This window comes from Anopheles stephensi, chromosome X (genome assembly GCF_013141755.1).
Source record: "Anopheles stephensi strain Indian chromosome X, UCI_ANSTEP_V1.0, whole genome shotgun sequence".
Lineage (NCBI taxonomy): Eukaryota > Metazoa > Arthropoda > Insecta > Diptera > Culicidae > Anopheles > Anopheles stephensi.
Window position 1 is genome coordinate 10,123,630 of NC_050201.1, and position 18,961 is coordinate 10,142,590.

Here is an 18,961-nt window from a genome sequence, read left to right on the forward strand (position 1 = left end):
CGATGCCAAAGTGTGCCCAACTTTTCATCCCAAAGCTGCCCCTCGGTGAGCGGTGGCACTCGCACGAGATGGAAATATTATGTGCCACCTGACCAGGCACGGGAACGCGCGCGCGCGCGCGAGGGCTGTAGGGAAAAATGGCAACGTTTCGACAAATAAAAGTTCGACTAGTTGTCCCCGAGAGAACGATTGTCTGGGAAAAACGAGCAGCAGCAGCAGGAATGAGCTTACTGCGAGCAAACAGTGTCTTTTTCGGGTCTTCAGAACACGAACCAGTCTTTGCCGTTTGGCAAGCAATGCTCGAGTTGTGACCAAACAGTATTCCATCTAGCGCAACATTTTCCCTTTCGAGCCATTCGAGCTCTATGCACCTTTTTGCTTTCCTTGCTTCGATAACCGGATGTACCGACTCGTCTCGCCAGGCTTAAGATTAACCACACATGCGAACAATTAAATCAAAATGGTTCTAAAGAACACATTTCCTGCCCACATGTCTCTTGCTGTCAGTTACAAAACTTCCGGTTTCTTTCCGGTGATTATCAGCCAATTTTGCACACCTGATAACGACGGGCTGTAAAGCTGGGTTTGGTTGAGGCTGGTTCGTATCTGGCGGTGATTACAAACATTGGCTGAAGGAATAAACGCCATTTACGTCGTATTAATTTTTATCTCATCGCCGTTTTGCTGCGAGGAAGTAGGCCAAGGAGATGGTAAGGCAGAATACTGGCAAGGAAACTGGCACGAGCATGGTGGGAATGTTTTATCCCTCTGCAGGACAAACGGTTTTTTAATGTTAGAAATTTTTTTTGACTATTTTTTTTTCAAGTTATTTCAAGACATCAGATCGATTTCTTGATTGTTAAAATTTTTTGTAAACTAGTTATGGTTAACCAATTTCAATACAAAAACTTTTAGGTTAATAGCATCGCAGGCTTATCTCTGATAAAATTATTAAATAGTACCAAACTTTGTTGATCAGGATTATGAGGAAGGAACAGTTTGACTAGAATAGTCTATACAGTATTTTAGCGATCTTCTTACGTCAATGGCAAACTCTAAGATTGGAAGAAGTTTTCTTCTTCTTCTTCTTTTTTGGCACTACAAGCTCGAGAGATCTCGGCCTGCCCTCTCTGTGACTTAATTTTACCCGTAGCAAAGTAGTCAGCCTTACGTACGGGAGTTTTCTAGTTGATGATTAAACTAGCTTTGTATGTACGATTATTCTTTGTTATTGACTTATGCTGAACCTGTTTTCCTTGTCAAAATATGTCTAGTTACAGCTTCAATATTCCCAACGAATGTCATATCTGCCGGAAAAGTTGCCAGATATGACCATATACATATAAAGTTGTTGTTTACTGAGTTCATCAGTTCATTCAGTTCAATCTTTGGTACGCTTTTGGCCTAAACTGCCTCACTTTACCACAGTTGATACGGCTTGAAGAATTCGGTTACAGATGATAATCGAGGTTCATGGCATCTAGTAATGCATTTAAAAATCTGAGATCAACAAAAACCTTGGAAAAAAATCTTCAAAAGAAAATCGAAAGCAAAAGTATACTGTTTTGAAAAGCCTTAAATAGATACAAAAAATAATATTTTATTTATATTTTAATTATGAGGACAAGCCCCGCATTGCCATAAAATAGAATTAATGGTATAACGAAATAATCACTAGAAAATCCATATCGGCCGTAATGTTTCATCAGGGTTTAAAATATTTTTTTTATAAATATAATGTTCTCTATTTTATATATTGATAATTTAAAAGTTCAATCAATGTTTTGAATGCAATAAATTGTTTTGCTTGAACACTTCTTAATAATTCATAGTTAATAATATAAAAATATTATTTGATCCTTATTTTTTCAACGAAAATCGTTTTAGAGCCTGAATATTCTAGAACAAAATATTTATCCACGGCAAAACATAATAAATTCCCACACTGATTTTCGTACCGTTCAACATCCGCAGTGCAAATAACCACATGCAAAACAAAACCCAGTTACACTGTTCACGCACATTAAAATCAACCAAAAACCCACTTTAGCCTGTCTTTACAGTCCCACCGTTTCTTTCGAGTCCTCGAGCCGGAGCTGGCAGGATAACAAAACAAATAAACAAAAAAATCGCACCCAGAGAAAGGCTTGCTCGTGATCTTCGTACGACGTAAAATAGGCATAAGCTCTAATAAGTACCTGTTAATACCCATGCTTTCTGGTCATTTTACCTACGGAGACGGAAAAGAAAGGAAACGAGAAATATACATGTATTAGTGGCTGGCCGTGTCCTGGGAAAGTCATTTAAAATTCAAAGCATGTGTAACATCTGCTAATGCTTGTGTCTGTGTAAGTGTGTGTGTGTTTTTTTGTTGGTATTTTACTAAGCGCTCTCCCCACACGTTCTTACACACAGTCTAAAGGGAGGTGGTGTACCGGAAACAAGAAGAGGAAAAACAAAACTGAAGATTCTTGCCAGAAGATGGCAACTGTTTCGGTGCAGGCACAGGCTGTGGAGAACGCAGTGTAGGTAAGCCTGTTGTTTTTCGTAACCTTCACCCTCTTCGAAAAACTCTTTGCACAAACAGTATAATGCTTTACAAGTATGGTTGTGTTCATAAATTTTGCTCAACTTTTCACAAAAAACAAAAAGTGGAAAGCCATTGTGTTGAGAAGAGGTACACATCTTCACAACTCCGATGTACTTCGCGCTCCACCGTGAGAGAGGAGAATCCTTGGCGGCCGGAAAGCCTTGATGCGTAGAATTTGAAGCATTTTCTGCTAGTTTGATTACTTCTGATGCAAAACCCGAAAGGCATGTCCAGTACGAGGTCCGGTGAGGAAACCGCGCGTAGCGTCCCCTGCATCGACATGCTTCTTGCATACATCCTGCGCTGAGCTGTGAGCGAGTGGTGGCCGTCGTTTGGCATGCGGCAAAGCGAAGCACCGTAGCAAAACCGTACCAGCCGTTATGGTTCTGGAGAAATGTGTAATTAATCAAAATACTTCCCAAACCCCTGGAGTCCGACGTCCAGACACCCCCGGAGGCACTTTTCTGTGTGCTGCTAGCTTTAGCGTTGTGATTCGTTAATGGGCAGCATATTGGCAACACTGGCTTTTTTCCCAGCTACTCTCTCACTCCTCTAGCTCTAATAGTACATGCCGCAGGAAGCTATCGACAGGCGCTATCAGAGTACCTCGGACTACGTTCTTGGGTGCGTTGATGTTCTTTTTTTTTTCTTCCCCTTTTTCTTTTTGTTTCAATGCCTCATTCCCTCATTCTCACCACCCCCAAGCAGGGCAGGATCTCCTGTTGCTTGCCGGTGGTTCCCAACGCAAATGGCGTGGCAAGGGCGGACAAATTTATTAGTTTCATATTTTAATGAAAAGACGCTGCACAAACCATTAATGAAGCCGCTGCGCCATCTGTTTCACTCACTTTATGCTCGGGCCAGCTTCGTATCGAACCTTGAGAGAGGAATTTCACGGACATTAATTCTATTTACTGGTAGCCGCCCCGGCTGTGATTCATTAGCCACTGTGGATGAGCGTTGAGGTTGTTTTTTTGGACAAGGTCCTACTTCCGTGCGCTTCCGATACCGCGATTCCGGAGTCTTCGAGCGTCTTCTGTGCGCAGCCATCATAACTAATGGTTGGCCGGGGATGTAAGAACTCGTCTAAAATATTGGAGCAAACCGGTGGAGCTAATTAGCTGCAGCTGAAGCTGTCAGATGGAGGGATTGCTTGTGACGGGCGTCACGAACTCGCTACACGACTGATCGCTCGGTCACCTCGGTCCTGGTTAGTTGCAACGAGCTGTTTTAGGTATCTTGTTTTATTGTTTGCTTCTTTTTCTCTTATTTTTGGTGCAGTTCATTTGTGTTTCGCAACGGAGAAAAATGCATCCTCACCTGCCAGACCTTACAGATGGATGGCGATAGTGTCGACATCGCGATGCTAGACGTACGCGTGGTACGAGCACGGGATGTATCGGATGGGTTTTCGTGGTTCGGGAAATGGATGACTTTTCCTGGAGCTCCCAATACTGCATCCCTGGATGCAGTGTAAGTGCATCCTGTCTACTCCCGCTGGACCAGAATGCTCCACGGAACGGGACATCAAATGTGAGGTGCAAGGTAAGGGCTTGGAGTTGGAGCGTCGGCGATAACCTTGTACCGAAGATTTGTCTCCAGTGGCACCCACCCAGCAACATTTGCCACCTTTCTCATCGCCAACCCTACCCCGCGCCACATAAACCTCCCTAGAGAGAGAGAGAGAGAGAGCAGCCGAATGTTCGGAAACGCTCGTCAGGGTGGGGGGGCTGAGTAATCGCTGTTGGTGGTTAAAAGGAGTGAGGTCCTGTTTTTTGGTGGCAGAAGACAAACGGATACCGGTAGCACTTTGGCTACCCCGTTTCCAGCAACTGCAGCGTTACACAGTGTAGCCGTGCTGATCTCCGGCCACCTCTTCTGCCTCCCGCGATCCGCATCCGCTCAACTTCGGCTAGCAACGCTGGACGATGAATAGTAAAACATTTCGTTGCGGCCAGCGGGACATGTTCTAATGGTTTGTTCCAGTTTACTGTTTGCTGCCACCTGCCGGGCCCGCCGGCATTTCCCGGCCCTTCGTGGTACATCCTGTTTTCGGGCACCCGCAAAGAATTGGACACACATTTAAACAAACGGGAGCCCTTGCCCTGGCACGCAGACACACACACAGTCGGTGGTGAACTTCGACACAACACACCACCTCGCCACATCGAGAGAGCTTTTCGGGATAAACCACAGGCGAAGGATGTGGACGGTGGAACCTGAGCAATCCTGGGAAGGTTGGGCGAGAAAGAAAAGCTCGCACAGACAGACAGCAGCAACTTGCTGAAGTTTATACACAAATAATCGAAACGGATGTACTTTGCTCTGGAAGTTAATGTTGCTTCTGGAAATTTATGTTTTTGCTTCTTGCCGTAGCACACGGGTCCGGTGCGGTGGCCCTTTTTACGGGTGGTCCTGGGCAATGTTTTGGGGGGGGGGGGAAGGTAGGTTTTTGTGAGACAATGGTTATGAGAGTGTGAAGTACACGAACTACCGGGTTCGGTGGTGGCGGGATGGTGAGCGGACAGCCCGGTCGAAAGCCAACCAGACACTGGGAGACACCGTCGGGAAGTTGAGGCACTAGAACGAAACCGAAAACCCCGCAGAGCCGCATCGCCAACGCTCGTGTGGGCAGCAGCAGAAAACCGTTTAAATCGATATACTCTCATGTATAAAATATACGACCTGTGCACCGGAATACGAGAGTTCTATCGATTTTTCGCTTCGCCACAACTCCCGACAACACTTCGGCGATGGCCATCGGGTACGGTTTGTGATACGTACACAAATCCACCTGTGCCGGTAGGACGGTGGTGATGGCCAAGAGAGAGCACGAAACGCTACCAGTGGACAAGTGTTTCCGCAAGCGTTTTGGGTGCTTGTCCTGGTGGACGGCGACGGCCCAACGCAGTGTACCGGACATATCAGCGCCTCTGGGATGAGAGGGGGGGAGTTGAAGCAAATCCTACAAGCCTTTGCTCTCTCGCTCTCCCTCTCTAGCTCTCACCGCACTCCTCCCCAGGAAACTGACAAGTGGGGGAAATTGTTGGGGAAGGAAGCTGTAAACAAAGCTCGATATGGTAACTATTCCATACTCTAACAGCTTCAGTATGCACGTCGGGTCCTAACTTCGATTCTACAGCAGTTTTTCTCACGCAAACCCCTGTTTTCTTAGAACACGCTTATCCGGAGGAAAATACCACCCAAAACGCAGCGGGAGAGAGAAAGAGAGAGAAAGCAAGAGAGCGAGTTGTAGTAGAACAACGACACACACACACACACACACACACACACACACAGAAAAGAGGAAAAGTAGTAGAAGCTTGTCACAGTTTCTTCCGTTGAAAACCCCCGGGCCACAACACCGGCTATGTTGGCCCAATCCATTTCTCCATGCAGCGAGCAGCGAGGAGTTCTTGCTTTTCGGCGGCTACCCAGCGGCTGGGCGACATAGGGCCCAGTGGTGTCGGTGGGTCCATTCTTTCCGGGTTGGAGAATAATGTTCTCGAATGAATGAACAAAGGTGGTCTCTCGCGTAACTTTTTCCCGCGTGCGTCAGGGTTGTCAAATGTGCGCCAGAGTGTCGAAAATTTGTGTGTTTTTCCTGTGAAGAACATCTGGTAAGTTGCATGTTTTAGGATGAATTTGGGGAACTAACAAGGGAACAAGCTGAATTTGTTTTTTTCAAACTACGCATAGATCATGCTCAATCCATTTCCGCGGAGCTCGCTGAAATCTGTTAAGGCCTAATTGATCATAGGTACCTGTCCTTCTATTGAAGGCTTTTCAGAGCCCAGACATGTTCTTTAAGAAATATTAAAGATCCCTAAAGTTGTTGGAGAATTCGTTCCGAGTACGTCCTGTTTGGTTGTGCACTCATTCTGGTATGGCTAAAATTATTCTACCCCACGAGAACAATCGAGACTCACAGTCTCGCTGTATGGCTCGGTGGCAGAATATTTGAAACTCAGATGAGCTTCGGAGGTTTCTATAGTCGATCACTCCCCGAGTGATATTCAAGCACTGATTCCTTGGAATCTCAGGCGTTTTTTCGAGGTTTGTTTAGCTTTAGGTCTAACAATTTCGCATTGGGTACATATCACCAGCGTAGTCATTTACTAAGTTTACATCCTTCCTTGTACTCAATTGAATGTATGAGGATGAAAGACTGGTTGAATAAATGATCGTATGAATGAGTGCGGCTTGGTATGGTATGGTATTGACATAGAGGCAACATAGAGGCAAAGACGAAATGTCCCACAGGATTCAGAACAATGAAAACGAAGAGAACAGAGAGAGAAGAGTGCTAGAGGATCACTGGCACTACAAAACCATTGAGAAACATGGTTTTAATGTTCACTGACTGGACTCCGGGCAAGGATCGAACTCAAGACTAGAGATGGGCTATGACTCTTTTCACGAATCGACCCGGAGTCCAGTTCATTTCTATAGGAATCGAATTCTTCCGATGAGTTCAATTAGTTCAAGTCGATCCGTAGGAGTAGCAAAGCACACGCGTTTTCGACGCATAGGTTCGGGTCACCCCATGGAGGCATCGAGACGACCCATGGATTGGGAGGGTCCAAATTCGTTGCACCCCCAGGTCGGCTCGAACCTACGGGAAGAACTCGCGTATGCTTTGCTGCATCTACGGGTTGACCCCAACTCGTTGGAACCACGAATACGATTCCAAGTCGCTTATGGGTGGCTCCAGCCCGATAGGTTCGAGCCGCCCATCACTAGTCAAAACCTATTGAGTATGAAGACGCGATGGGTATGACAGTAGCCAGCTGACGGGCTGGTTTTTCGATTTGAATCACTATTACTCACGAAGTTATGTGATTTCATTTAATGGACAGGTTTGTCGCGTCGAACGATGTTGGGGCTGTACACAACATTTATAGTCCCAGTACTCACATACGTCTCTGAGGCATAGGGCCGCTTTCAAGAGGAAGATGCTCAGAAGGATTTTTGGCCCCCGTATGCGTGGAATGACAATGGAGGAGCCACTACAATGACGAGCTCTACGAGCTGTACGATGCACTCACCATCGTACAGCGAATTAGACTCGCCAGGCTCCGGTGGGCTGATCACGTCATGAGAATGACACAAGACGACCCAGCCCATAAAGTCCTTTTAGACCGTCCACACGAACTAAACCGTGATTGGTATCGAGCCGTCATACTCTAAATAAATAAAAAAAAACTGATAAGCGAATCGAAGTTGCATAACCCTGAAGCACAGGATAAATTTGTCGAGCAAAAGTACGTGTGTACGGTATCGTTTAAAAACTTCTGCACAACTTTCTCGCCCGATCGTTCGGTCGCTGCTCGATGCGTGGTGGGTTTGCTGTGGAGCGCACTGTGGACGTTTCGCAACCACCGGGGAACGCAACCGACCGATTTGCTCGGGTTTGACTTCAAATCCATGTTCGAGTGAGGAAAGGTTTTGTACCACCCAGACCTACTCCCAGGCAGGGACACATATCCTGGTACTGGAGTTCTCTAGCTCTAGCTGTTCGGTACACCATCTTCAAGAAAGGTGCCGAAGCGCTTGCGGTAGCCATCCGACAGTTCGCCAAATATTCAAGTCGTTTCCTTTCACAAACATACCACTCGTACACACACTAACTCGCAGGCGGAAGCACAACTCGAACGAGATTTCGGGCGGGTGGCGGGTTGCTTCAAGTAAAATGGATGAATATCGGAAATTCCATCGAAAGTGCAGCTCATATTTCATCCAGCACACACACACACACTAAGCAGCGTGCAGAGAACCTGCGAATCCTTTTTTCTCCTCCTTTTCTGGCTGGTTCTTGGTGGTTGCAATTTGCTCGCTTCACTCTATCCCTGCACGCCTAGAGATTAGTTGATGCTCCGGTTGCTCCTACCGCAAGCACAGATTCATCTTCCCATGACCTGGGCGCGATGTAACGCTGTCAAACTTTGACGAAGAATCGCCGCCCGTCCGTCGGTGAAGTTCCACCCCTCCCCCCCCACCGCGTTTCGCGCACGACACGAAGGGTGAATCGTAGCCCCGGCAAATTTCCGCCTTCTACCAGATCCAATTAAAACGAGTCTAAAACAACGCAACCAGGGCTGGAGCGTCATCGGTCGAGGATTGGCGAAACAGAACCCAAACATAATTAAAGCCACGGTCAATAGCGCTACTGACGTACTCACACGGCACGGGGCACCATCACCCCCCCCCCCCCCCCCTGGGGTTTCCTCCGTTGCCACGTGCGATTCCGGCGAACGGCCGACTTTTCCCATCGAGCAGACACCAGTGTGGCCAAAGTTTACCTTCTGGTAAACGCAAAGTTTGCTCGTTTTCGGTTTGGCGAGAATCTCCGGTTAGCCGTGGGCTGCGCCGAGGCAGGGGAAACTGTAACGCTTTCAATTACTCACATTTGCAACCGCCCCAACCTCACCTTCGTCTGCTGCTTCCCCTGCAATACCTTTATCTGCGTAAATGATGCACTAAACTGAGTTGTCCGAGCGATGGCGGCACCATCAAGTCGTTAGCGAGTCATTTTTCTTCCCAGCCCTGTCTAGCGTTTGGTGGAACGCTTCCGCTTGCTGGTGAACGGGACAGATTGCCCACGGTCCGGGTTTCGTCGGTCATCATCTTCGCGCGCGCGTTCGCGTGTGCCCCAAACTGGCTGAGATTTGCTACCGAGAACCCCGAGCGTTCTGACCTTGCCGGTGTGTTCTAGCTCGCCGGGGGGGAAGGGAGGGGGGGGGGGCGTTGGCTCGCCATAATGGCATCAGATTTCATATCCTGCCGGAGTTTGATGGGAGTTGGTGGACTAGCTCGCGCGTTTCGCATGTTCTGTCTGGTGCTGGTCGGTGCACTGCCAGTCGGGTTGGTACAATTATTACTAATTCGGCTTCCGTTTTATGGGGGTAAACTTAGACGGGGGTGCTGGTAAATCTCACGCGTGAAATGCAACTACTAAAGACTTCCGGAATCATTCGCCGTACTTGATATGCTGATTGAGTAGAGCAGCTTTACGAGCTACACACATCAAATAAACCTACTGATGTACAATTCCTACTGCGCAACACCCAAACGTTAATCTCTGATCCGGATCGTAGAAAGAAACTTTATCCACTTTGAGGTCAATTCCACCAGAGTTCACAGAAAAGCAGCCACCAACTGTCAACTACCCACTACAATTCGCTTGTTTGATTAATGAAGTTGAAAGAAGCATCGCTTCTAAGGAAAGCCCAGAAGTCCTCCAGATAATGCTTTATTCAATATTTCTTTCGCTTGTGCCATCCAATCGATTTGAACTACATAACAACTTCATAAAGCTGAGATCCCTCCGGGCGATTAGCGTCACTCGTCTTCCCCCCGGGAACGCGCTCTGCATGCACCAGAAGCTGCATTCCATCGCAGGGCCCTTCAAAATTAGCTACCACCGGTCCCGCGCCCAGGTTGACAGATGCCAGCCCGACACGACGATTCAATTCATCTCGGGCACCAACACTGGTGCAACAATTGCTAATCTTGCCGTACTCCGTAGGGTAGAATTTCTCGTTAGCAAGTCATCCGTCGTGCTGATGGCCCCGGGAAGACGCTCGCGATGGGTATGACAAATTTAATCTTAATGAAACGTGATGGTTACGGACGCTGGGCATACTGGATATTCCCACGCCCCGGTTCGCCAGACGGGGGGTGGGGGGGGGGGAGAATGAGAGACAGATCGGGTGAAAGGGAGCGAGGACGCTATTATGGTGAGTATAACCCGGGCGAAACAATAAAGTAGCGGGATACCGATGCCGAAAATAATTGGATAATGTTTTTCCATTCAAATTCCACTCCGTTCCAAGTTCCGCGAGATGTTTTGGTGTGTCTTTTTTCACTCTCTCTCCTTCCCCCTCTCTCTCTCTCTCTCTCTCTCTCTCTATCACTCTTCTTCTGTTAGGTATAAAGTGAAGTTATCCAAGCTATCGAAACGATAGGAATCGAAGACTTTTCGGGCTGGTTTCTTCTTCTCCAGGAGATTGTCTGTCCGTTTTTGTTTCTTTTGGTAAAGATTGAAGATCTCGAGGGTTTCGAGATTACTGGAAGCGGCTTCGTTCTCGCTGTTTGACGATTTGCATCAGCTAAGCTCCCATTAAGAGCCGGCATTAGATGGCAACTAGATGTCACCGGTTCCAAAATCGAAGTCATCGGCAAGAAACCACTAGCTCAGAAACTCCCTCGCCAAGCTAAGCAACAACAAAAAAAAAACCAAGCTTGTATATATCCACTCAGCTTTGTCGCTTCGTCTAGATCCGAGGCAAAATCCGATCAACTGGAACTCGGTTGGTAGATCTATCTAAATTAAAAATCTTAATAGAATGTTGAATAATTTCAGTATCGCACATTCATCTCGATTTACTCTCGAGGTGTTTGTACGTCGTTTCATCGTTTCGGGCTGAAGAAAGAACAAAAAAAAAGAGACTGTCGGATAGTTTTCCACGAAGCCCGGGATACGAATAATAAAGCACCGACCAATATTGAACGAACGATGGCAGGAATTTGCTAGTGAAAGCTGATGTTTTTGCCCATTCCTTGGCAGCTTCATTATGCAGCTCGACCGAACCGAGCTAAAGGAATGAGTTTCAATCGCTCACTCGCTCTCTGGGTGTGTGTGTGTGTGTGTCTGAAGGAATTTTCAACCGACCATTTTATGCATCCCGAGTTCCAGTGAGCGTTCAAGGAAAAGAGAATATTTTCCGATTATGCAATTTGTTTGTCTTCTGCGTATGCACCTTCAGGGTGAAGGCGTCATCAGCGTCATCGACCATGCATGTATAAACCTCTCTAGGGAGCAACAATACCAACAAAAAAAAACCCGTACCTTGAGCGTACAAGCCCGCACGGACGATCGCAGATCTCACACAACATTGCGATTTGCATAATTGCTTACGATTGATCTCCCCAAATGCTCTGGCGAGGGTGACTGGCTGTAGCTTTATTTATATTTACCTTCGGCTCCGGGATCCGCAAACTTTTCCCTGACCCTGGCCAACGGTACGTAAAAGCCACAGGTCGCTGCGACCTGCTGCAGTGGCAATCAAACTTTAATTTTTCCAAAGCCCAACCAACCCCAACCATTCGCATGCCGACAGTACAGCGACGGGCACGTACATTTGACTACTGCTGCCACTACATCCTGGCGCAGGGAAAATTGGCTGGGTGGTTTTTTTTCCCCTGTTTTATTTTCCTCCCTGTTTTTCATCCGTGCACCGTGCTAGGCGGAAAGAAATTACGGACACAATCCACGAATCGGGCACGGGACGGACCTAAAACTGAATCGAACTTGCTCAACAATCCGAACGAGGAGACAGACGAGCGCCGGTGAAAACGAGGGGGCGAAAAAGTAAATTTTTGGCTCCTTCTGTCAACAGCTTGATAACTTAATAGCAGAAATAAAATCATTCCTCACTGTTACACGCTTTTCCATCTTCCACTCCCAGGTCCCCCTCCCTTCTTCAACACCTCCTTCTTCCCTTTCCCTATGCTACCCCAACGAAAAAAGGTGAAGCGATCTTGTTAAGCATCTTTCTCTCTCTCTCTCTCTCTCTCTCTCTCTCTATCTCTCTCTCTCTCTCTCTAGTAGTGGATATCGTTTTTCCTCCTCCCCCCCCCCCTTCATTGGTGTGTTTTTTACTTCACTGCCCAGTCCAGTTCAGTCATTTGTTTTTCCTCTTCCGAACCGTGCGTGCGTAGCCCGGTTACAAGTCCTGGAATTCGTTTGGCAATTTCCGTCAGCTTTCGTCTACGTCCAGCAAGACGATGTCTCACGAATTGCGCCCAACTGCTATTTTTTTATTTCTTCTCACTGTCTTCATCTTACCCCCAAACACACATACACACACACACAAGGCATTGTAACGGCAGCGACACGCTTCAATGAATTCACTAAAGTTCTCGTCTTGGAGTGGATTTTTCTTTCGCTGTGTTTCGTTTACTTTGCACTGCTCCAGTCACTTTTCGGTGCTTTTGTAAGGGAAAACTTTTCACCAGAATTACACTATGGTGGGTAATGATTTTGAATATTTGCGCTTTAATGTACAATTTTTATTTATGCTATACTTCTTGATAGAGTTCCACACAAAGCTTTTGCTGACTGGGACGCTGTGATATGATAAAATTGTGGTTCATAATAATGTTCTATTTGTTATTTTTATTGATGATGGTTCTTAGAAATTTATTGATTAATTTAATTTATAATAATGACTGTCCATTGCCGTATTGTCAAATAAGTTTAAAATTTTAAAAAAAAGTTTGTATATTTTTTTATTTCATATTATTTCAAAGTAAAATTCATTCTAACATACTGTGATACAGTGATGGACGAAAGTATAAGATCACCTGAGTAGGTATATTAGTGTGACAGTAAGGTGATTAGGATTGTATTTGTTTTTGGATTTATATCTGTTATTCAGTATTTTTGAAGACCACCCTTGAACACCTGGGTATGTTTATTAATTTAACCTAACCGCAATCCCCACATAGTTACTGCTGAATCAAAGTGGCATCCGTGTGGACGAACATTATGTAATGAACTGCTCTACAATTAGTCTCATCAACAATCCGAAAAAGGAAGATACGAGATTGTTTACTGTTTTTTTATCAATGGCAAGAATGCAAAATAATAAAAAAAATTGAATCTTTTTTTTTTTGTTTTATTCGTAAGGGACGACCTGACCTATATTTATAAAAAAAAAGAACTCACGCTAGATGAGAAAAAATGCTGATTACAGGGACCCCAACATTATTTGACGATTATTCATTGAAACTTGACCGGAGTGACTAGTTTATTATCCTTAACGCGGAACAAAACATTGTACCAACAAACGGAGTTAGAAGATTGATTTAAGAGCCAAAATATATTTACGCAGAATGTTTGAACGACATGGCTTAGCAAATTGATTCGTTTTGTGACAAATGTTTTAACGTTTCGGGTAGGTTTTTTTCGCTAGAGGAGCTACATATCGCACCGTGTTATTGTGCTTAACGTGGGCGACAAATTGAGTTGAAAATCGAGCAGAGTTCGATAAAATCGCATACACATTAAAAAATAATCTTTTTTGACGTTTCATTAAAAATCCAAAGAGTATAAAAAATAATCAACAACCGAGCTCACCCGGGATAAGGTGCCCTTTCACGGTTTGGAGAAGGAAATGTTTCCAAACCATTGTGAATTGTACTTATTTTTGTAATTTAGCTTTTAGCAATTCGGCCAGGCCGTTCTTTATGAATAAAAAAAAATCACGATGAAACTAAAAATGGCAAAAGGTAGTAAAGATAATGCTGTTGTTTTTTAAGCCTTCGAAATGTATTTTCGAAGGAGAAATGAACCAATCGGTAGTAAATTAACTAAATATTTTTGAGAGGTGTCAGTGTTATGTCCTTGACTGTAAAAAAGGACGAAGCAACTCATGTCTTTGTTACATTTCTTTGAATTTAATTTTAGTTAAAATTGTAATTTAGTCTACCTCTTAAACAGTAATTTACTTATATTTTCATTATATTTTTCAAAATCCTTCCTAAGACAAACTATTTTCCCACAGTGCATCCCGAGTACTTCCACACACAGAGTGAAGTTTCATTACCCATGCACTCGGGAACACAAAACCGTTCTAAAATTCAACTTCATTCAGCGTCTTTCGCCATCCGTGCTAGCTGTGGGATCGTCGTACTTCTTGGCGTCGAAATGTTCACACACCCCAAATGAAAACGTCACCCCGTTGGCGTTGTTCTGCAGGTGTTTTTGTTTGATTTCACGCGTGCATATCCCGCGTGGAGTGAACGTAACGTAGACAACAACAAAAAAACGAAACCCAAACACAAACGTAACTACTTTGCAGCACTTGTTAACTACATATTGCATTAGTTACAGGTAGTGGCCACCCGTGCCAGTCAGCGTTTGGCGAACGAACGACAACCGGTCCTTCGTTCTGTTGTCGAAACAGTAGCAAATCAAATCGAGATTGCTGAAGAATGTGCTCACTGGGAAAGCAAAAAGGGTGGAAAATGGAGAAGAAAATGAAGAACTTTTCGGTTTTGTTTTATTTTGGCGTTGGAGTGAGGGTCACAAACTATGACGACACTTGGTGTCGAATAACGGAACACAGCCCAGGACTGATGTTGTGGTGAGGGGTCTGAAAATTACCTTCTAAGAAGAGAGAGGGAGAGCGAATAAAACACACTTGACTCGAAAAAAGTGGAATGAAAAATTGAATTGTTTTCCAGGGCACTTTTCGACACGCGGGTAAGACTTGATGGGGAGAGTCCTGAGTTTGGGTGAGTGTAATAAGTTACTTGCATTACTAGAGTCTAGGGTACAGACACTCGTATTGGCACGGGACTCCTTGAGGTCTAGCGACTTTCATGAGCCTTATTTGTCGTGCCCAACAAGTCCTGGTGATGTACTGGCGTATTGGACTTTGATTGATTTGATGTGCGAAAGCCGATGCTCAGGGAAGATATCGCAAGTACTCAAGAATTCGCACCAGCCAACTTATTTATCCAGAATATCTCCAGAAACTTTGAAGTTTTGTTTGCTTCCGGAACACGGACCAACAAACACCACGCGGTTAGTTTGAAACCCGACACTACACCCAACTACAAGCAATCTGCATGTCCGTGTCGGTGCTGTTTGCTGGTTAGTACACCCGCGGGACGAAAGGTCTCGCCCGAAGATCCGCTCTCACATCCGCTAAAGGCTCGGTTGAATGATTTTTGTTTTGCCACCGGCCAGTACCCACCGGTCGGGTACTTCCGGACGCTCGTTAGCAGCGTGTCGAGGCGTTCAAGCTTGCTGCGGGTTTTCGGTGTGCCGTAATGCGAAATCCTGCTTTCTGCGCTTTGTGTTTTGGTCCAGGTCTCCGGTCCCCAGCTGTTCTCAGAGTCCTGCCGACCTGTACAACCTAATCTTTCCGTCTCCCTTGTCGATACCTTTCACTCGTTCCTTGCTTCTTTTTGATGAAACAAAAATCACAACTTCAGCACTCTCATCGGATGCTGACTAAGCAGTCACACGCACACACACACACAGCATGGCGATATGAACGAAACGGGCGAGCAGAGAGGAAAAAAGCTTGCTCATTGCAATTTTGTAAATTTATACTCCCAAGCCACAAATTCTAATTCAATCCCCGGAACAACAGCAGCCAACAACAACAAAAAAGCTGCCGTTGTGTGTGTGGGGTATGGTTCATACGCATACGTATGATGAGAAATTTGACCTCTTGCCGGGAAAATTCCCCTTTACAGCCCTCGCGCCGTAACACACTGGTCTAACATGGGGATTTTCCTGGACGAGGTTCGTTCGCCATGTTTCTCGACCTTCTCGACGCCTAGCAGTCTATTCTTCATTACTAAGAAGAATGAACCCGAGCCCGGGGAGAAGGCAACTACAACAACGAATGCATCAACAGAAAAAAAGGGAAAATAAAACGGGAAAAAAAGGGAAAACACCCGTAGTAAAGTGACCATTGTTATTCAAATGTAATTTTCACGTTCACTCACACGGTTGTTTCTGTTTTCTTTTGTTGGTTTGGCGAAGAGTTGTGTTTTTAGCGTACATTTGCTGCAGACATTTTCCATTTTCCCTATCGCTTTCCTTCCGGGATGAGCAGACTTTTTGGTTGGCGGATTTTTTTTGTGTGTGTGTTTTGTTCAAGTATTGTGGTCAAAGTGCGTCTAGTTATTGGTAGGGATGAAGTCTCTCCTTCCTTCTCTTCCTCTCTCTCTCACACAGATCCTTTAATATCGGGGAGAAATCTTACACCTGCCACGCTATCTGGGGAAGTAAGTCAAACCGGGGCAAGATCACGGAAGTTCAAGCTTACTTCCGGGGCCAGCACCGGAAGGATTTTTACCCTACATGTGTTTGTGTGTGAGGAAAAACGGAACGGTTGTTGGAAGGAAGCTCACGTGGCGTGTCCGTGATAAATGGCGTTTTCCACTGGCTCGTTTCTGCTCGGCTTAGCAAGGAAAGGTTTTTTTTTTCTGTTTCCAAAAATTTTGCTATCGAATATTCACGTTCGCTGGTGGTGGTGGTGGATGGTTTTCTTACACTTCTCCATAGGTTAGAGGTCTCGCAGGTGGGTTGGAGAAGCAGAATATACCCGACCCGGCTCATCAGTGGCGTGATCCCGAACGCCTCACGTGAGAGAAATTAATTTGTTTTTGGCCTCATGAAATCGCCCCGACGTGACGGATGGTCCGGCTGTGCTCGGGCGAGGTACATCCTAAATCTTTTACAAGAAGCAAGACCTCAGCTCAGGATCTAAACTTGAAGATGTTGTAACGTTGGCAGAAACTTGCTTAGGTTTAATCTACAAAACAGCTAGCATTCAACTTCAAACTCCCGTTTTTATTTTGGTAAATCTTGAGCCCGAAAAACCTGTATAGATCGATTGTCCCTTCAGGATCATCAATATCCCAAAGTCTCTCGCTTCAATGTTTTCTCAATAAATAAATAAATCCTACTCGCTTCTTCGCCTGCAGTATCAGCCTTTTTTGGTTAAAAATAAGAAATCCTCCCATCATCGGGACGTCATCCTTTCTCAGTCAAGTCAGTCAATAGTCACAGCTCAATAGGTGCTGGTGTAGAACTATCCTACGCAAACGAAACCTCACCCCTTTATCGCAAAAGTGTCGATGCAGATGCATATGCTCACTCTATGTCACTCTTCTTGTTCTTCTTCGTTTTTTCTCTGACCAACTCTCTCTCTCTCTCACTTTCTCTCTCTTAGCATCAGAATCCACCGAAAAAATAGGGGAGCTGGCTCCCAGCTCGGTCCATATTCAAATTTTATCCATTAAAAGATTAGTCGGTGAAACTTATTCCTGATCGGCTTATGTAAATTTTTTACGCTTCCATTATCGCTGATCCACGTGACGGTTTTCCAATTTCTCGGTTTGGTGCCTCCCACCTACGATCTGCACGGAGCTCAAGCAAAGCAACCGAGAGAAGGAGAGAGAACAAAGCAAAAAAAAAAGATCAGGACCAGAACAGAAGGGAAAAGCCGAGCTGAAGCTAACGATGTGACCGTGGATCAAGTGGGCAATATTTGTCCTGGCAAAAGACGCAACAGCACTGGGCCTCCGTACTGCACGCCTGCACGAAGAAGAACAACACTTCCACCCAAACAATAAGTTCGTACCGTTTTCACGCCCTAGGGGTTGGCAAGTGGACGGAAGGTAGTAACGAAAAAAAAAAGAATCCGAACATGGCAACAAACATGGCGCGTCAATTTTAAGAAGCCAGATTGTTGGCCTTTTGGCAGCCGGGGAAAAGGCCACCGGCACTGTATTGGGCGTGCTGGGAATAAAAGAAGCTGTGGGTCATGTTTGACAAAGTTCGTGTGCCTTTCGACACCGTTTTCCACACACGTACACGTTGGCGGTTAGTTTCTCGTACGCGTGTGTGCGTATGTACGATGTATGGTTTCAGCCTTATAGTTACTTAGTTTAACTATCAGCTGCCTGTTTAAATTCATTGCTTTAATAGTCGTAAAGTTTTGATATATTTTCTTTATATTGCCTAGTTTTTATATGTTCTTAATGTGTTTGATTGTTTCATTTTTGTTTCTCACATGTGCTCAATTTATTCTTACATTTTAATCTTATTTATTTTGTGTTATTATTTTTATTCGGGATTTGTATGCTCTCTTGTTTTTCTCTCTTCTCTTGTTTTATTCGGTTGAATTTGTTTTTTAGTAGTAAGAAGTAGCTTCTGTGTTGCTCATTTTAAATTTTTGCTTATTATTGTTGACCTTTTACCTTTTCCTTATTATTTTTATTTTATCCTCAAACCTTAGGAAAGATTGAGTTTGATTGTTGCTCTTATTTATTTGCCGTTCAGTAATGGTTTTTGATTTTTGATCCTTAATTTATTTTATAAAACTTTGATTTAATATTTTTAATTTTATATTTTCCTTCATCCGATTAGTTTCGTGATGTTTAGCCATATTTACATAATCGAAAAGTACGTTCATAATAATTCGAGTTGATTTATCTCAGTTTTTACTTGTTTCTTTTAATATTCTATATGTTTTTGGTCATGAAACGTTTTTTTGTAACGTTACACAATGGAACCAATTGTCTTCCTACATCAATTACTTGTTACCCACTCACAATTCTGGCGATGGAAAAGCGAAGCAGTTTTCCCTGGTTTACCTTTACCCTTCCTTTATCAACACACACTGGCAACATACCAGAACCATCGGTACTGGTGAGCAACGCTGTATCCTGCTGATCGGAAAGCTGCTTCCGGTTTTGGGTCCGGCCAACAACAAAACAAAACAAAAAAAAAGTAACAAAACAACAGCCAAAACCCGTTAATAAAAAGTGAACAAAACA

General features: G+C 44.8%; 1 protein-coding gene across 4 annotated transcripts in view; it reads right to left on the minus strand.

The window, feature by feature from the left end:
- The window catches only part of LOC118506634 (irregular chiasm C-roughest protein-like), a 205,486-nt gene that overhangs the window by 162,456 nt on the left and 24,069 nt on the right, over positions 1-18,961 (minus strand). The window contains exon 2 of one of the 4 annotated variants that reach the window (XM_036044027.1): positions 2,199-2,230. The exons of the other annotated variants lie outside the window; for them this stretch is intronic. The gene's annotated coding sequence lies outside the window, so the exon portion shown is untranslated. The remainder of the gene's footprint in view (positions 1-2,198; positions 2,231-18,961) is intronic. 4 annotated transcript variants of the gene reach the window in all.